Source organism: Glycine soja, chromosome 17, assembly GCF_004193775.1.
Source record: "Glycine soja cultivar W05 chromosome 17, ASM419377v2, whole genome shotgun sequence".
NCBI classification, from domain to species: Eukaryota; Viridiplantae; Streptophyta; class Magnoliopsida; order Fabales; family Fabaceae; genus Glycine; species Glycine soja.
Window position 1 is genome coordinate 2,576,197 of NC_041018.1, and position 19,508 is coordinate 2,595,704.

Below are 19,508 nucleotides of genomic sequence, written 5' to 3' on the forward strand. Positions count from 1 at the left end.
AACACTTTCGTCCTTACTTTATCAAATGTATGAAAAATGTATGTTCTGTCTAATTAGAACTTTACACCAATCTGCTTATTAAAAAAAATTACAATAGTCCTCCATTGTTTTTTTTTCCTTTCTAAAACTGAGAAGTGATTTAATTTTTTCCTCCCATCATTGATAAATTTAAGGAAAGGTGTATGTATATAAGTTTAGGTATACAGTGAAACCATTGATGCAATATCACGCTGAATTGTTCACTAAAGAAGGCGATGGGTCGACTTTGTTGCATCAGGATTGCGCCCGTGGCATTACCGGAAGCATTGGTTTCCAACACAAACGGTGAGGAGAAATCTAGGGAAACTAGGATTGGGGCCTTGGTCATGGCTCGTTTTAAGTGATCAAAAGCCTGTTGAGCCTTCGGTAACCAATGGAACTTATCGCGGTATAGGAGTGTTGTGAAAGGAGAGGCAATTGCAGCATACCCCTTGATAAGTCTCCGGTAGAAACCAATGAGACCTAAGAACGCCTGTAAGTCCTTTTGACATGAGGGTATCGACCATTGTAACATGGTGGTGATCTTGGATGATTCTGGTTCAATGCCTTTGCCAGAAATAACATGACCTAGGTACTCCAATTGTCATTGGACAAACAAGCATTTGGAGCGTTCCAGATAAAACTTGCCTTGTAATAAGGTTTTGAGCACCAATTCCAAACGTGAGGTGAGTCGACAGGGATTCATTGTAGATGAGAATGTCATCGAAGAAGATCGTTGTGAATTTGCGTAAAAATGGTTGAAGTATGTCATTCATTGTGGCTTGAAAAGTGGAAGAGGGATTGCACAAACCAAAAGGCTGACACGGTACTCGTAGTGACCATGGTGAGTCCGAAATGTCATTTTGGTGATATCCTCTTTAGTCATTAAAATCTAATGGAAGCCTTGACAGAGGTCTAACTTGGTGAACCGTGAAGCATGCGCGAGGTCATCTAATAGTTCATCTATCGTCGGCATCAGAAAACAATCACGGACTGTGATTGAGTTCAGGGCGCGGTAATTGATGCACATCCGCCAACAACTGTCCTTCTTCTTAACCAATAGCACTGGAGATGAGAAAGGGCTATGGCTGATACGAATCATGCTGGAGTAGAGCAGTTCCGAAGCTTGCTTTTTTATTTTAGACTTTTGGAAGTATGAGCACCTGTATAGGCGTACATTGACAGGACTAGCGGAAGGGATGAGGTTGATATGGTGGACGATCTGGAGGGGTGGGAGAAGGTTCATGGGTTTGAGGAATATGGGGGCAAATTTGGTAATGATGGCTTGGATATCATATATGTGGTGGGGCAATTCAGGGGATGCGTCTGGGTCGACAATGGGTTGCAACGAGAGATGGAATAGAGATGATGTGGACCCGATTTGTATCATGTGTTTGATCTGCTTGGTTGAAATGCGGGTAGGCCCATTTGCAACATCAGCATGAAGCTCTACAGGGCGGCCCAGATGGATGAACTTTATAGAAAGTGTGGTGTAGTCAATAACTATGGGGCCCAAATGCTTAACAGGCAAGACATGGAGAGTCGCTGTGAATGAGTGACTCTGTATTAGCCGAGGAATGTCGGCACAACGGTGAAGACATTCTAGTACCAAGCCATTACCAACCATAACGCGTAGCGATGACGTATCTTCCATGGGTAAGGTCAAGAACTTGGCGACATGAGGTTGTATGAAGTTATGTGTACTACCACTATTGATAAGGACAATGATGCGAAAATGGTGAATGGAACCGTAAACTTGAAAAGTTTTTGGTGTCGAAAGGCCAGAGAGAGCATTAAGGCTAATGCGTGGTAAGGGCTGAGGCGGTGTGGGTTCGAAGTCAGAGCATGGTTGTTCGGGTAACAGGGAATTAGGTGGGTTATCGATGTCATTCGGCTTCGCAATAAAGAGTAGAATATGCCCTTTGCATCTATGGGTAGAGCTCCACTTCTCGTCACTATTATAGCATAGGCCCTTCTCACGGTAGTGAGTCATTTCATCTGAAGTGCGGTGAACAAATGGGTTCCTCGGATTGGAAAGGGTAGGTGTGGCGGGAGAACTGGTCTAAGAAGGTACATGGATGGGTGCAGGTTTATAACTCCGACAACGATCGTGAAGTTTATCTTCTTGTAACTTAACAAGGGTTGTTGCTTGAGGCAAGGAAATGGGCTACAGTGCTAGGACTTGATGGTAGATTTTCAAAGACAGGCCAGAAATGAAACAACAAAGGAGAAATGAAGGGGGAATTTCGATGATACGATTTGCCAGATGCTCGAATTCCATCAAGTAATCATTGACGGAACCACATTGAGAAAGTTTGAAGAGAGCACCCTTAGGATAATCGTAATACGTCGGAGCAAATCATGATTCCAACACCTGAAGAAGACCCAACCATTATGTGATGAACCCATTCCGGGACATCCATTGAAACCAACTTAAAGCAAGACCGTCCATGTAGAACGAAGTGGCAATGATGAACTCATCCTTGGGTGTACCTTGATAGTCGAAGAACTGAGAGATCTTAAAGATCCTTTCCAATGGGTCATGGTCATCAAATCGAGGAACCTCGAGTTTGATATGAGGGCGCGATTGAGGAAGGAAAGGGGACAATGTTGGTGGAATTGTGGTTAATTGGTTGAGTCGATCCAACAGGATGTTGCCCTTAGTGGCCAGGCTGGAGTGTTTGGACACGAGGGACTCATGATGAATAGTTAATCAGGAGATGGCCTCCTCGAGTCTATTGATGGTTGTTTTGCGTGTAGCATGGTCAACCATGACAGGTTGGACCAAATTATAGGAGGAGAGGAAGAGATAAAGGAATGAGGACCTTGATTTCGAGGACAAAAGGCCTCCTTACTACATTAAATGTTCTTACTGAAATTCATCTCAGATTCTTTTATTTGCTCGTTTATATAGGTCCTAAGATGCTTCTATGATCATAACAGAATTCATATCCCACTAAGACCACTGATAACAAAATTCATATTCCACTAATATTACTAACAACTTCTAACATAATTTGGCATTTTGCTAATATAGAACATATGTTATCCGTTCCTACAATGGCTACACATAATCTTCAAGATACGCAGGTCTATTGGTGCTCCTCTTGGGCCTTCCTTCATGGGCTTCTGTTGTATCAACTTCTTCCACTACATGGTCCTCGGGTTCGGGTGTGCTGATGTCCTGGTTGCTATCATAGCCACTTGTTGGCAATCTCATATATAGTCGTCACTCTATAGAAATGGGAGATGAGGTGAGTTCATTTTGAAGCATATATATTTCATAACACATTGGGTTGGCTTGTCTTCTTATTTGCTGACAAGATTTGCATAGTTTGGATAAAATCTTGTAAAACCAAGCATTTTTAATTTAAGGATAATATCTTCATTTTTAATTATCTACAAGCAATTGGATTATATCCTTGATTTTCATGTCTTATTTCATGAAAAAATAGACCATTTACTTTAAAAAGAGCAAATATTTTAATACGTGCCTATCTATGTATATTCTTTTTTTGCTGAAAAAAACTAAAGAATCTTCATGAAAATTTATAGACCTGCGTATACGATACAAAATAATTCAATCCTCTAAACGAGATTGCTTATTTTACATCATTCAAAACCATTAGTAGAGTTTTTTGCACTGCAAAAATTTCGATAGTGAATTGGAGTGTGTGGGCTAGCTTAGCTAGGACTTGGGAATGGTGATTTGATGTGTCACTTCACCTAATTTTCCTTGTTTGTTGAATTACTTATTGTTTTTTTAAATGGCACACGTGAAAAGAGATTGTGGAAGGAATCCACAAGTGACCTCTAATAATGGTCCCAAATAGAAAGAAAATGTTTATTCGTTTTGGTTTATTGGATGTTATAGCTAACTAGGCACATTATTGCCTATTAATTAAGAAAACGATTGCAGGTATCGTGGGATTATGCTTGTGGAAATATGTTTCCATTAGCATTACCACGAGAAATTTGCAAGAAATTGCAACTTAACACAATTTTGAACTCAAAACAAAAGAAATGTAAACAAATGGCTATGGTGAAAGTAGCTATCAAGAATGTAGACTCTGTCATTGTGTTGGTTCACAGGTGTGCATCGCAAACCGGTCTTTCCCATCAACAAATATCTTGCATAATGGAATAGTGATTAGTGGAACTGTAGGAGCTCTTGATTAGCTACTATTTTGATGCTGCAACAGTTCGACCAATATCTGGCCCGAGATTGAAGTTTGAGTTGTTGGCCAATTAGCTCCTTAAGTTTATTACTATTATTATCGAAAAACTGTGGAGAGAGAACATTAAGGTCTCCCAGGTTAGAACGGCATGAATAAACTTTTTATCCAAGGGATATTTTTTGCAAAAATCGAGCCAGAAACGGGGAATATCTCTATACATACTTTCAAGCCACAAAAGTGATCGCTTATCTTATGTTTGGTTTCTTACTTACAGTGATGCCTTGTGATCTAGAAGTTAAACAAGTTATGTATTTAGAAAAGTTAAAAATTAATGGCCAACATTTAGTATGAAATTATTGTACGCTATAGTTCATAGAAAAGTGTTTCCAGTTTCTAAAGAAAAAAAAAGTAAATAAATAAAAAAATAATTCATTGAAAGATAGAGTGTCACGTCAATAATATTATTATTTTTATTTAATAAATTAAAACAATATCAAATATCTTATAACACTTATATATTTTGTTTAATCTAATTAGATTTATTTGAGGTGCATGTGAATGGCATTATGAATCAAGTAGACTGTAATATGCTAAAATAGAAAGTGAGGTAAGATTTTTCACTTGTAACTAATGCATGTGAAGTCACCAGAAATGGAAACGGAAAATAAGAAAGACAGAAGCATTATAAAAAAATGTCAATATCTCTCACATGCTGTGCACTATATGCTCATATACTTTTTGTGATTAGTGGAGTCATCACCTAGATAGTGAGTCGTGCATCCTTTTGTAGGGGTAGGATAGGATAAGACTTGTAACTTATTTGAAGATCATAATAGCACCATTAATGATTTTGTGCACTAATAGTAGAAATTGATTGGCTCCGTTTTCCTTCTTTACCATTTCTAAATGAACAAATTATATTCTACTTGTTAGGTTAGATTGACAGCCGCCTTGTAATGGATCCAAGTAATTGACCTGTCTAATGCAGTGACAAAATTTAATAACATAAGTTCTTGGCCTGCACATGCTCACTGCCTCATCCTATGATTCGTATCTTTCTGATTGCAGTTTTCGCAATGTTCTATATCCACAAAATTCCCGCAATTATTTCCCTAAGATTCTCCAATGATAAGCTTCTCTTCTTATCTACTATCCTTGTACCATTATTTCCATGCTCGTTTTTCCTGTTTTGGCTTCTTCTTCAAAACCCCGCGGCAGTATTCGGTGGAAAACAACGGTCATGAAATATGAAAAAAGATCCCTTTTTTTATTCTTATTTTTTCCCCCATTAAAGCTCTTGACTCTCTTATATCCCATTTCCAGCATTTGTAAAGGATACTAGTATAATTTAGGATAGTGTAATCAATTTTCAACGACAACGAATGCGTTTTTAAAGCATGCTAGTATAATACAGGAATTAGGATTTTCTCTCCCAATATGTTGTTTTTTAATGTACCATATGGCCCCAACACAGCCATAAGAACATTTGTTAGCTAACATGAGGCGGTGCCAGCAGCTGTAGTGCAGATAAAGCGCAATTTATCAGGTTTTGGTACTGATCACTTACCCATGACTCTGATAAGCAATGATAGGAGAATAAACCTCTAAAGTTGTCTGTCACATTAGCATTACATGTGTTTGGTATTTTACAAATCTTTCCTTCTGAATTTGTAAAACCACATTCATTTTAATTATTTTCAATGTAAATTGATAATAAAAATAAAATAATTACATGTAAAATTAAATATTAACACAAAGTTTACTCCAGTCCTAAACTTCATGCGACTATGTTCACGAACTAGGGAGTACATTGAATCAAACATTTAGCGAGCAAAGTACTTAATTTATATGGTTTATTTTAGCATTCTAATTAATTAATTAATTAAAATTACGCAACTGCTAACCAAATCCAAGAGTTCTGGGCTGAGGCAATTCCTTTATGTTAGCAAAGGCATGGACAATTTAATGCTTTAATTACAAGCGTTATCGATCTATCATCATTTTCAACAATACGACGAGGCCAGCAAATTGCAAATGACGGAATCATAATCATGTTTTGAGTTTGTGGCTCCAGGAGAAATTCCTTCCGTTTGAATACTCTTATTATCAAGTTGAGACATAATAAAAAAGACAATGAGAGTGATTTTCTAATTCTGAGAAGTGAGAAGGGAAATGTTAAGACAGAGGGTATTCATTCGGCAGTTAAAGTTGTTGTTTTGTTGACAGCTGAGACACATGATATGCAATTAGATTGAGTGACATGACCAAAACAGTTGGTACTGTACTCTCATATATTCCACTCACTCGGGACTTTCCTTACGCAACAATCATAAATTTACATTATACCAAGTTTAAGGCATTTATTTTTTGAAATATAATGGAAGATATTGTATTCAACAATGAGAGTGCAGATACAATAGCTCAAGTTTAAGGAGCCCTACGCTAACCTTCTTCTTTAATCAAACTCAGATATAATAATCACATGAGCAAACTTTAGAAGACTACCATGGAATGGCACAAAAGGCCCCTTGTGAAATCATCCATGGGCTTATATTGAGAGGCCTGTCGGCCATATTTGACTTATGAAAGGATTAGGCTTCTACTTCCAACACCCCTAATTAGAAAAAATGAGGGGTACAGGAAGCAAAAGCCGAAGGATCAATATCCTTGGCCCATTATAAGTACGAACCCAGAGTAAACCCATGATGGAGCTCTCACTGGGTTTTGACCCTCAACAAAGAAAGGCCCAAAACAAACAACCAGCGTGTACACGACATTGGTGTTGAGTTGAGGAAACAACTCAACATGCAATGTCATCAGGAACGGGTTATGGTGTGGCGGAACAGAGAGGGATTCCGGGTGTTCAATCTTATCTGACTCAATCATACCTTGATGTCAACAACTTTGCTCTTCCTTTTCTCCAACAAAATGGTCTCTTCTTTCCCCTCAATAATCAATGCACTATTCATGTTATGTTTCTTCCTTAGTTATTGTAAATGCTAACTCTATTTCTTTGGGTTTAGAGCACTTTTAGATTCTCAAAAGTTTTGTTTGTTGAAATTTTTAAAAGGATCTGCTGTTTGTTTTGCTGCTTGATCCCTCAATTGATTTTTTTTTCTTTTCAAATTTGGTATTGGATGAGTATAATGAGACAATTTGCTTATGTGTAAGATTAAGAGAATATAAGTGGGTTGGAAGGGAGCAAGATTTTTCATTTGTAAGTATTTTTGTGGTTCATTGGATTTGAAGCAATGACATAAATGATGGTGGGTGAGATTCAGCAGCATGTACGCAACAGTTAGTTTGTACGGTATACAAGTGCCATTTTTTATAATGTAATGTTGTACACCTTACTGAGTTAGAACTTGGAATGTTTCAAAGATTTTGTAAAGACCAATTGATGGTAACAAGTATTTTTGGGAGTCAGTAACTCAGTAAGTATACACTTCAATGTAATTAACTAATTCATATTTGTTTAATTGTATGTTTTATGAGATGGGACTGTTGAAATAGGTTCAAAATACAATTTTTTGAACACCAGGGTTGTTAGTTATCATCTACAAAGCCCAGATACAGGGATACGACAGTTTTTAAAAAAAAAATTTAGGATACAATACATTCCAAGTGTGTTGACAAAAATTTATATAGATGCAGAATATTGGTAAAGAAAGAGATATTGATCATTTCTCATTAATTCATAACTACGAAGATCACAACTTACAAAAAGAAGTTTGTGATCATAACAAAAAACAAAAAAATTGGTAGAACTTTGAATAAGTATTGGCTCAGTACAATAGCTTACAATTCAAAAGCATCGTTACTAAGATTACTATCTAATTCTAATTGTATCATTCTCCTTGCTCCTGTCACCAGCGATAACTGGTAAGCATAAATCATAAAAATAAGAATTTCTACTTGAATCAATAACTGGTAAGCAAAAAAAAAAAAAACGCTGTTTTCTCTCTGTACCCAATTACTGATATTATTTATTTATTGTGATTGTCAAATGTCAGGCAAAGATACCGGATATTGAGAAGTGCTTAGATGTCGTTGCTACATTGCAAGCAAAGAGGGGGTACTGGTGAGGGTTTGTTTGGAGCTTATTTTCCCATATAGTATATGGCTGTAAAGTTGTTTAGCTGCTAGATACTTGGGTTTTATATCTGAGGAAAATGTGTTAGATTCGAATGGTAGGATTAACTGAAAAATTTGTGCATTTTATTCTAATCGTATATATAAAGTTTCCCTCACAGTGTATACATTGATTTCTCTAGTTGGTAAATGCCTACCTAAGTATATACAATTTGTACTTGTACCCAGTACATGTATCATGTATGACTCACAAATTGATTACATGTGCTTCACAGGTTGGTAGATAATATATATATATATAGCCATAGGTGATTGCATTCAGCTTTTGGGTTGTGGGCTTGTGGCTTTAACTATAACTTTAGCTCTATTTATTGATACAAGTGAGATACAACTTACTTGATTTGTAATTTTCTAAGAAGTAGTTGTGGGATATTCTAGATATTCTATAGTTCCTTACAACAAAACAATGACGAAAACAACCAAGCCTTTTCCCATTGAGAAGGGTTAACTACACCAAGGAAACGTCATAATTTTCTATTGTTAATCATGTCTACTGATAAACCATTGAGCTCTAAATCCTTCTGTAGTTCCTTACCATGTTGATTTTTAACTCTTGCTCATTGAGAACCATGGTCAATACAGTTTAATATTTAAGATTTTAAGGATTGATATTACCTTCTTTGGACTTATTATGCTACTGCTGATTGTTTCAGTTTTTAGTGCTATGCATCCGTGTATATTTGCATTTGATTTTTTCTGGCTATATTTTCTATGCCATGAAGTTTGTAACATGAAAAAAAAAATCTTGATGTTCATTGGTATTTGTCAATTTCTAATCCCTTAGCATTATTCACAGTCTCAAGCTGATGACTGGAAGTATGCTTTTGTGTGCATGACTAAATACTCCTCATAACATTGATAGCATGACTAATCTCTTTCCTGGCAATCAACATACATATACATGAATATTCATGATTGTGCTGAGTGTACTGCTTCTCTTTCCTATTTGTCCACTTGCTAGATTTTTGCACAAATCTGCACATTTTGCCTTTGGGATAGACCTTTGTGATTGGCTTTCTCGGTTGGTCTTTGCTAGGAGGAATCATGCTCAATATTGGTTTAGTTCAAATGATTTGAAGGTTTTTTAGTTACAGTGATATTTTAATTTTCAGCTAGAAATTTCCATGTTATAATCACTACCTCTATAATGAGTGTGGTACTTTCTTGTTTACTGATATTGTAAACCGTTTTACACTATCAGTATCAATGAATCAAATTTGAATTCATTGTTAAATCTTTTATTAACCAGAAGGTTTATGTTTCACTCTACTTAAATGCAGACACTTACTGCTGATTTTGAGGTGTTCAGAAGAAAAATATTCACAAGCTTGTGTAGAGGAAACTGATTCAGTGTGTTTATGGCTGGGACCAAATGTTATGTCAGAATATTCATTAGAAGAGGTGCTTCCATGTTAGTTTTAGCTTTAGGTGTTATGGATGTTTCTTCATTTTCTTGTTAATTCTTTCCCTACAATAGCTTCATGTGAATTTTTGGTGCAGGCTATTGATCTTCTACAGAACCAGGATAATGCTAAAGCCAGTTTAGAAGTTCTTGCCACTGATATACAGTTCTTGAGGGACCAGGTTACATTAACCCCGGTCAGATTGCCAATTTTCACTTGCTCTATATCTGTCTGTGCATTTGCCATTACCTACCCATCAAAAGTAAATTAATGGAATCAGACTTGCATTGCATGGCCAAGCATTGCAAGCACTTCACTATCTCTTAGGGAGTGCTTAGTATGATGGGTGAAAAATTAAAAGATAGGAAACGTAGAAGAGAGGAGTAGATGGGAGTGTTTGTTATTGCATTTTTACTTTCATCTCTATATATGGAAATTTTTATTTTTAAGAAGCATGACACATTGGCAGTGGCAAACTATCATGGAGGTTTCTTTTTTTATTCGTAGTAAGCAATCACAAAACGATTTGCACCTATAATTTTCTACCTTTTCAATTTTCTCTAGCTACCAATCACATCCTTTTTATTGTGCACATGTTGCTAATGTATATGACCTACTTGACATGAATTAGTTGTAGTTCTCAATCTTTTTTATTTTTTTTATTTGATCAGGTTATAATTAGAATGTTCATCGACGGAAAATTATACAAGCTGGTGCCATAACAGCTCAAAAACTAGCAAACAAAAATTCATACCTGCTTTTTTATACATGTTGATTAATATACTGTTATCTATAACGCTTGGAAAAACATCATATCCAGGTCCATAGGCATGTTTTATTTAGTTTGATCACATGGGTATTTTTGTTTAATTTCATAGTGCCGGTGTTTAAGGTTTATTGTCTGAGCAAGCTAATATTTGAATTCCAAATCTGGGCCAGTGGGGTAATCAATCAAAAAGGCCCCACAGAATCTTTAGATTGTGAGTGAATTTTGTCGGTGAAATTATGCAAAATGAAGGGACAAGACGTGTAATCCAATGTTATTATACGTGGCAGGGATTTGAGTAAATCCATTTGTACAACTGGTCTAATACTAATAATACAATTTCTGGAAAGCAACAATGTAATGGAAAACAAGGTAATCCAGAATCTTAGTCTTAAAGATCTTATAGTTTGAATGGTTGAGTTAGGTATAGTGGCACTGTTATTCATGTGCCAAAACAGGACTCGTTGTTGGTTTCTAGCTTGACATATGGTTGAATATTATATGGTTAGCAGGCTAATTAATTTTATGGGCATAGACTCTTCACATGGGGACCCATAAACAACGGTGAGTGTCAGAAGTCAAAAGCAAAATCGACCTCTCGAACCAGTTTTATCTCCTTTTCTTTTTGTTTTTCAGTTGCAAATAGTATAAACTTTTCGCCGAATATGTGCAGCAATGCCTCACAAATTTATTTAGGGAAAACCGCCTGCCCCTCCTCTAATATCAGTCCAAAACCTTCTTTTCTTTGGTATTACTGTTGTCATTATTATTGTTGTTGAGAGAATTGACTTTAAAATAACCCTAAATTTTAATTCAACGGACGAGAAACATTATAAAGTATGCTTTGTCCATATTCCGTTCCATGCGTAATTTAGAGTGCACACCTCATGATCGAGACAGTGAAATTACATAACATTAGGATTGTGATACATTTTGATGCTGTACTAAATCTGAAAATTTTGTAGATCCAATTCAACCTCAACAATTAATTCAAGGGAAGAGGATAGTTTAAATCATTAGAGATATTTTCATATATATCTTGGATCTTAATTAATTTGTCATGTTTATGTATTCTTTTATTTTAACATTTTGTTATAATTTAGTTTTCGCCAATGACTTTTTTTGCTTTATGAAAGTTGTTAACTTATTTCAATAAATTTCATGATCAAATTTATAAGTTTTCATAAAATAAGAATTTATTGAATAAGTATTTAATCAAAAGCTATTTATCATTTTTGGGAGGGGTTTAAAGGCTGTTTTTCTAAACAAATATGTACTCATTAATGACCATTTCTTTCAGCTGGTTAGGATATTGGCGTACCTCTTTCAAAGACAGTGTATTTTCAGTTTTAGTTGTGTCTACACTAGATACGTTGAAAGTTGGTTGTTTAAAAGTTAGTGCCGGTCCAAGTTCGTCACCTATTATTTAAGCCGTGAAGTCTTATCCTAGATTCTAACTCTATGTGGCTTGCTTTTATAGCTTGAAGCGAACTCTTGTATCAATAGTTTGTCATGCATATTTTCTATTAATATATCATTTATTTATAGGGTAAACAAAGTTGAAAATGGCTTCGTGGGCCAATGGTGTGTCACCTTACGAACCACAAACTTATCTAGAGCTTTTGGTTGGTGAGGCACCTGTACCTTAAAATATAATCGTCAGAGTCAGTTCTATCTCTGTCAAAGAACTATCCAAGGTATAGGTGTGGTTGACCTTATTAGACGGGACCTTGGCCCATTTAGTGATGATCCAATCCTTCACTCTATTGGCACGTAATTGAGACATCTTTCACAAAAAGTCCCCCCCCCCCACTTCCCCTTCAAGCCATTAATTTCCACCGTATTTTTATTTTTTAGTGCCATTTTTGTGATATCCCCATTCATTTTGCCCTTGAAAATTGAGTTGTTTATTCGCCGTGAGCGTGCAAGACACTATAATCTAATGTTAAAGGTATATGCTTTCCTCTCTCAAGGTTTAAGATCGGATCATTCAAAAGAAGCTTAACGTAGTTAAATCTGGGTAGTAAGTACTACTCATTCTCGTGGGTCATCAAATTTGAACAAAGTAAAACAAAACAAAAAGGTTGATCAATACTTCAAATTGGGAAAAGATAGGTTGGTTAAATGTGAAGTTTGAGATGTTTACGTTTGCATGTATATGTTGTTACATTCAGAGTAGAAATCATTTTTTTATTATTGATAAAGGGTATCTTATTCAAATAAACAAAATATCATATCTAAAAAGCGATTTTCAAGGGCATATGCTTCATAATTATGTCACTTTCATTACTATAACAGGAAATAGTTGAGATTGTCAATCTGATTAGCGTGGCTTATTCTGAAACACTAACTATTCTGCTCAAATTAAATGCATTCTCTCAACACAACACCCGGTAAAAGAAAAAGAAAAAGAAATACGCATACGTACCAATATTGGTATATGCTAGTTCACATATATCCACGTTAAGATATTACTCTGGAATTATAATTTTTTCCAAAGCATTGCAATTAACAACATCCATATATTTGCGGTGTAAATAAATAAACACCTATCTATATCTTACAAATAATTGAGACACGAAGTGACACAATATGCTTTTTTATTGTAAAAAGAAATCACTGGAATCTTTCTTAAGTTGTAATCAACAATGATATTATTTGGCGTAACTTCTTTGAATACGGATAAAGAACACACCGAACATTAACTGATCATACGCAACGACAGTGGAGTATAAAGTAACCTGCCAGATACCGGTATTTGTTTATTCGTAATGTTTTGAAGAATCTATAAACGTGATATTAGTTAATAACCTATATTTCCTACCTCGTGAAAAAAAGTTGGATATAATTAAGAAATTGAAGAATTTATGATACTTTACATTGATGGTATTTTTCTTCTACTTGTAACTGTTTTGGGCCTTCTACTTATAATTATTATTAACTATTTGTTACATAATTACGATATAAATTTCAATACATTATTTAATAATTGATGGTGCAAAAATATTACAACAAAAGGTGCCAAAGAAAGTTCAAAATGAAATATGCATGCACCTTCCTTAGAAATAACAGCACACAACTAGAACCAGGGCTAGGATTGTTGAAGTCATTTTAGTCTTTAGGTCTCCATTAACTCAGCATGATCTTTTATATATGTATACTTACTTTCTTTTCAATAAATCGAACTAATTTTTTCTCAAAATTAATATTTTAGTTTGCTTGTTTTTTTTACCTAATACATATGGATCACTAATAAATATTTTGTAGTACTTGCCATTCTAAAAGTAATTAATTCTTCTGATTCTTCCATATATATATTCGCTTATTTATAGAAATACAATATATTGTAATTTGTTGATTCTAGCACTACGATGAAATTTTATTTAATCAACCCACCTCTCTCCTTAATTTATATGTATTTTTTTAAAGTATATACTTGGATTAATTTATATAATGAGAATAATTTATAATTTATAATATATGAAGAAGGTGTACTTTAGTACTGTGGAGATAAACTAGAGGCTAAGGTATTATTTGAATTAGGTTGATTCGATGAATCTAATGATTTAAATCAAACTATTGAATTGGTTTATCAATTGACTCATTTTCAATTTAAATAAGAATTAATTTAATTATGATTAGTTTGATTTTTGAATTATTTTCTTCGGCCAATAAAACTTGGTTATTTGATCAAATATTTTTAATTTGTTTTTTTTAAAATCTATACATTTTAATATTTAGATATTTATGGTATTTTGTCCATTTTTAAAATTTATTTTAACTTTCTTATCTAGTGTTATTAAATGTCCTTGATTATGTTTACGATATAATTTAACATAAATTAGATATAAAAAATAAAAAATGTTTGGTCTACGTTGTGTGAAATGATATACTACTGGAATAACATTTTTACGTAGAAAGCGTCGATGTGCATCGTTTCGTGATTTCCAAAAGAGCAGCAGTAGCATGGGCATGGCTACAAAAAGCACAGATGGAGTCCCTAACTTTTGTAGAGACGTGCACGCAATACGATGCCGATTTGTCCTCTTTTTGCCCTTCTTTGTCTCTTTCTACTCTTACGCGTTTTTACCCCCTTCATCTTCAAATTAATTAACATACTATCATTATTTAATGACACCATGCAATAATATAAAAACCATATATATGTTGACTTTGACTTCCCATTCCTCATGTACAGTCCCACACAAGCCAACTAAACAAATGTTTTAAATATTTTAATAGTAATTGAAACTTTGAAACGTATCTTAAATTATTGGGCAGTTTGAGCTGTAAGGATATCTCATAACATGTAGTATTAGAAAATAGAAAAATATACTACTACTTTTTTTTAGCTTACGGGAGAAGAGAAAGATATGCAGAGGTAAATAGAAAATATTCCAAGCAAGAGGCGCCGCAATCATCGCTTGCGTGTTCTTATTTCTACAATTTCGAGAACCATTCTGCCTTCATTTGGGTCCAACTTTACTGTGCTCTGTTTCAGCTCTGCTTTACACCATTTTATTTTAATATAGTGGCAAACATCCATTTTACACTGTATTAAGATTAGTATTATGGTGAGAAATAATTAAACATTCCCATTTTTTTTAATAGCATCTCCGTAATTTTATTGATGCCAGTTGAGTGAGTCAAAATCAATTTTAAAATCATAACAATTGTAAAACAACATATCATTATTTTAGAAAAATCATGGGGAGATCGTGGTTTTGAGATAATCATTGTAATTTTATAATTTTAAAAAATATCTAAACATGTAATTAGTATAATTTACTTTCACTCATACCATGATTTGTACCATTGTTGTTGTGACTGTTGTGAAATCATTCATTTCTTTTGAGTTTTTAACTTATCTTTTTTAAGCTTTATATTATTATATGAGATTTGAATTTTTCAATAATTGTTCTATTTGTAAATTTATTAAAAATATTAGATTGGATCCTACATGTTATTTCATATTTTCATATTAAATTTTACTTTTACTTCAAATTATTAATTTATTTATATTTTAAGTAACAGTTATATTTAATAACAACACTCGTAATTCAAGAAATGATTTTTTCAATCAATAAATGTAACCTATACTATAAATAACCTAATGAATGCATCCGCTCTCATAAGAAATAAGTGATGAATGTCTCATTAATAACCTAATAAATTAAAGGCATAAAAGAAAAAATGATAATTAATATATATTTATGATTTATTACATACGTACACTATATGCAATACTATGAATTATTAACTTTTCATTAACGATATTTATCTTCTTAAGTAGATTTCTCAATTTAAAATGTCAAATTCATAAAAAAAATGTTTATCATTGTTAAATAAAATGTTAGGAAGGGAGTACCAAAAATGAAAAATGAAATAAAACCTAATTGCTTTTTCTTATGTGAATGCAAGCTGGATGAATTAATAAAGAAACGTAACATGATATATTTAATAAAATCAAGCGTGACAAAAAGATGTAAAGAGTAGTCATAAACTTAGTATCAACCAATTCCTTCCACTGATTATCCGTTTTATCGATATCGTTCAAGAGTTAATCGCATCACACTTTTGTGATTATAACTCTTTTGGGGGGAGATAACCCTAAAAGTTGACTGAAAGGAGTCAAGACTTTGCGATCTTAAAACTAAATTAAGAGTACCAAATCAAATTAAAGTCGATGCCCCACCTAAAATAACATGACGTACGTCTACTTTGAACACTGTCTGCAATTATTTAATTCGGTACGTTAAGCTTTAGGCAATTTATATGATAAACTTTGTTTAAGTGGAGAGAACAACACTTTATGGGGCAATAAATATTCTCTTATCATGTTAACAACTGCTAGGGAAGAAAACTGAAGAAAAAAAATGGTATCTTAGACCGCAAAAACTTCAATAAGGTTGTCTTGATTTAATCTGATGACATTTTTTTTATGTTGCGGTTGAAGGAACAATGACTAATATTTTTATATGAATTAGTTCTCATACTTTATTGATTTTAATTTTATACTATTATTGCTTTGGTCAAAAGTTGTAGGATTGACTATCTAGAGAGCTATATAGACTACAGTTACAAACATGACAAGTTCAAGATGAGAATGAACTATGTTGAGAGCTATTTTTAAAAAAATAAAAAATTAAAACAATGATTAAAACATTGGCAGATCTTGAGAGAATCTAAAGCAATAAGTTAAGTTTCAGAATACAATCGTAGCACCTAATTTCTACTGAAAACATTTCGAAGGAAAAGGAATCTCAGAACTGAAGTAGGTGTTTTGGAAATTTTCGCCTAAACAGATCAACTCATAAATACTCCTATAATATAGTATGGAAATCATAGATGGTGACACACATCTAGAACACAGCTTTATATTATTAAAATCACAAATGGGTTTGGTTAACATGTTTTAAAATTAAAAGGATTCTGACAAATAAAATATATTCGAATCATAGGTTAAAAAAAAAAGATTAATCAATTTGCTTTCACATTTGCTACACCCAAATATTCAAATAGCTTGGAATCAATTTTGTCAATCATCAATAACTTTAGGCAATTTACATGAACGCGGGTGGAGGAATCACAGAACTAAATCATCAAATATTCTCCAATGTTTTTTATAATGAAAAGAACAAAGAAGACTAATAAATCCTATGCAGTTAAAATATAATGGTCGGTCATAGAATACGGAAGATGGAAGTTGGAAGTTGCAATTGAACTTGGAGTTGGAGGCCGTCTGAATTAAGATTGAGAGAACGATGTTTTGTATTATAAGGGGCGTATTATCTTGCAATTTTCCCAATATTTTTGTTTCATGCGAACAAGAATATTGGCTGGCCAACTGGTTAAAAGAAACAAATTAAGCTGCCAAGCAATGTTAAACTAGAGCCTCATATACCAAGTTTAATCCACCTAATTAAGTCAAAGAATAAGTTTTCTCTTACATTACCTCATTAATTTATACTTCTTTTATTACATTTTTTATATGAAAACAAAATAGATATAATATCATAAATTACCACTGCAACGTTACGATTAAACCGTTTGTTTAGTAAACCAAGAAGATATATAGTAGTATATTTTAGAAGTGAAAATGATGAACATGCATGACAAGTAAGGTGGGGTGCAGAAGCAGGGGATTAAATTTAAGACCATGGTAGTACTAATAATTAATTAAGGAAAAGTTGTTGCTTTCTTTTGTATCTGTGTGGTTGAACGAACGAGAAGAAAATATTCAAAAGGTTGACTTTTGGCATTAAATATAAGAGATAATGGCAGTGTTTGGGATTATCCCATATAGCGACATGTTGGCCGGTATAATCATAGAAACCGCGGTCAAACACCCCAAACAGAACTTTAAATCCTATGTCGGTTGCTCCCATGTGATGTAGAGTCCACACTGTCACTGACCATTGTTATGTACATACACATAACAAAACACGAGATATATACTCATATACACATAAACAATTAACAAACCACGCGCCGCCGAAAAACCCGCGGCGTTGCCACTTTGCTCCACCATCTGCGAGTGACCTCGTGAAACGAATATCGCTAAACCTTCTTCAATATGTTACTAATAACATTTCATTATTAAAAGATAAAATACTAACATATGTATTTTGAATAATGTAAAAAACTAATAAAAATTAATCTTACATTATTATATACTAGTATCAATTAAGATTTATAAGTTGAGTACACTTGAAACATTAATTAAGGAACTTAATACATTAAATCAAATATTTATAGTTATTTTAAAAAATAATTATTAATTTTTTTTTTGTATTTTAATATGTAAAATATGTTTCATTGTACTAATACTTTTTCAACTTTAGTTTTTTTTTTTTAAATATAGTTAATGTTTTTTTAAGCAACATTTAATGTTTTTTATTAAATACGGTCTTTGTACTTTTAACTTATTTAATATCTTAAAGGCATTGAATGATTGATTTTTTTTTCTTTGCAGTAAGTGAACTTCTAAGATGCACAATTTAATAAGATTGCATTTATTGGTGATTTAAACTAAAGCATTTGACTAATTTAATTTAAAGTTATAAATACATCATCACTTGTGCACTTTAATTTATTTTTTTTCATTAGTAGAATTTGTAAGAAAAATATAACACTACTCGAACCAATTAAATGCGTCTATTACCGTCGATATCATTTTCCCTGTCCCACCTCTTTAATGTTATTGCCCAGGAATTAATCCAAGATAATACAGTACCTAATAATCAACAACTACTCATTATGGATACGTGTTCTTTTGTTTGAAAAACGTTGCCTTAAGCACACCTTCCAGTTAAGGATATTTTGAAATAAAAATCAACAGCAAATTTAAATAATTTTGTCGATCAGCACTTGAAGTGAAAAAAATAAAATGATAAACTAATAAATAAAATTTCTCCTATTAATTAGAATTAATTTATGTATGTCAATTTATGGAGAAATTAGAGAAGAACGGTTTTTTAAGGGAAGAAAAGAACGTATTTGAAAAAGATAAAATGTATAAATTAATAGGAAATAGGGATGCAAGAAGCCAATATGCTAAACTATTCAATACCAAGTTTGTTTATAAGCATATTTCTCTTGTTAGTTTAAATTCAAGTTGATATATATATATTGGGGGATGAATAGATTTTATAATTTACTACATAGTTTTAATGTGATGTACGAAAGATTAAAAGAATTAGCTGTACTATTATTCTAATGCAGGGGTACGTAAAATTTTGTATATCTATAGTAGTGAACACAAATAAATTATGGTCTTTTCAGAGACGATAAAACAACGGTAATTACGCACTTGATGATAAATACACGCTTTCTTATCTTATATTATTCCTACAAATCACAGCTCTTTTGTGGACATGCATGCCATTCACAAATGAAAAGAAACAAGGGAATCATTGCCATGATTAAAAAAGTAATCGATAGTTTAGACTTTAGACATCCAAAAGACGGTGTTTGTTTATGGACATAAAA

At 33.2% G+C, this 19,508-nt stretch overlaps 1 long non-coding RNA gene across 1 annotated transcript; it reads left to right on the top strand.

Moving 5' to 3' along the window:
- Positions 1–6,959: 6,959 nt before the first annotated feature.
- LOC114392566 lies at positions 6,960–11,271 on the top strand. The gene is made up of 5 exons (XR_003662343.1): positions 6,960–7,127; positions 8,210–8,277; positions 9,629–9,749; positions 9,849–9,947; positions 10,423–11,271. It is a non-coding gene; the product is annotated as an uncharacterized LOC114392566 (long non-coding RNA).
- The last annotated feature ends 8,237 nt before the right edge of the window (positions 11,272–19,508 follow it).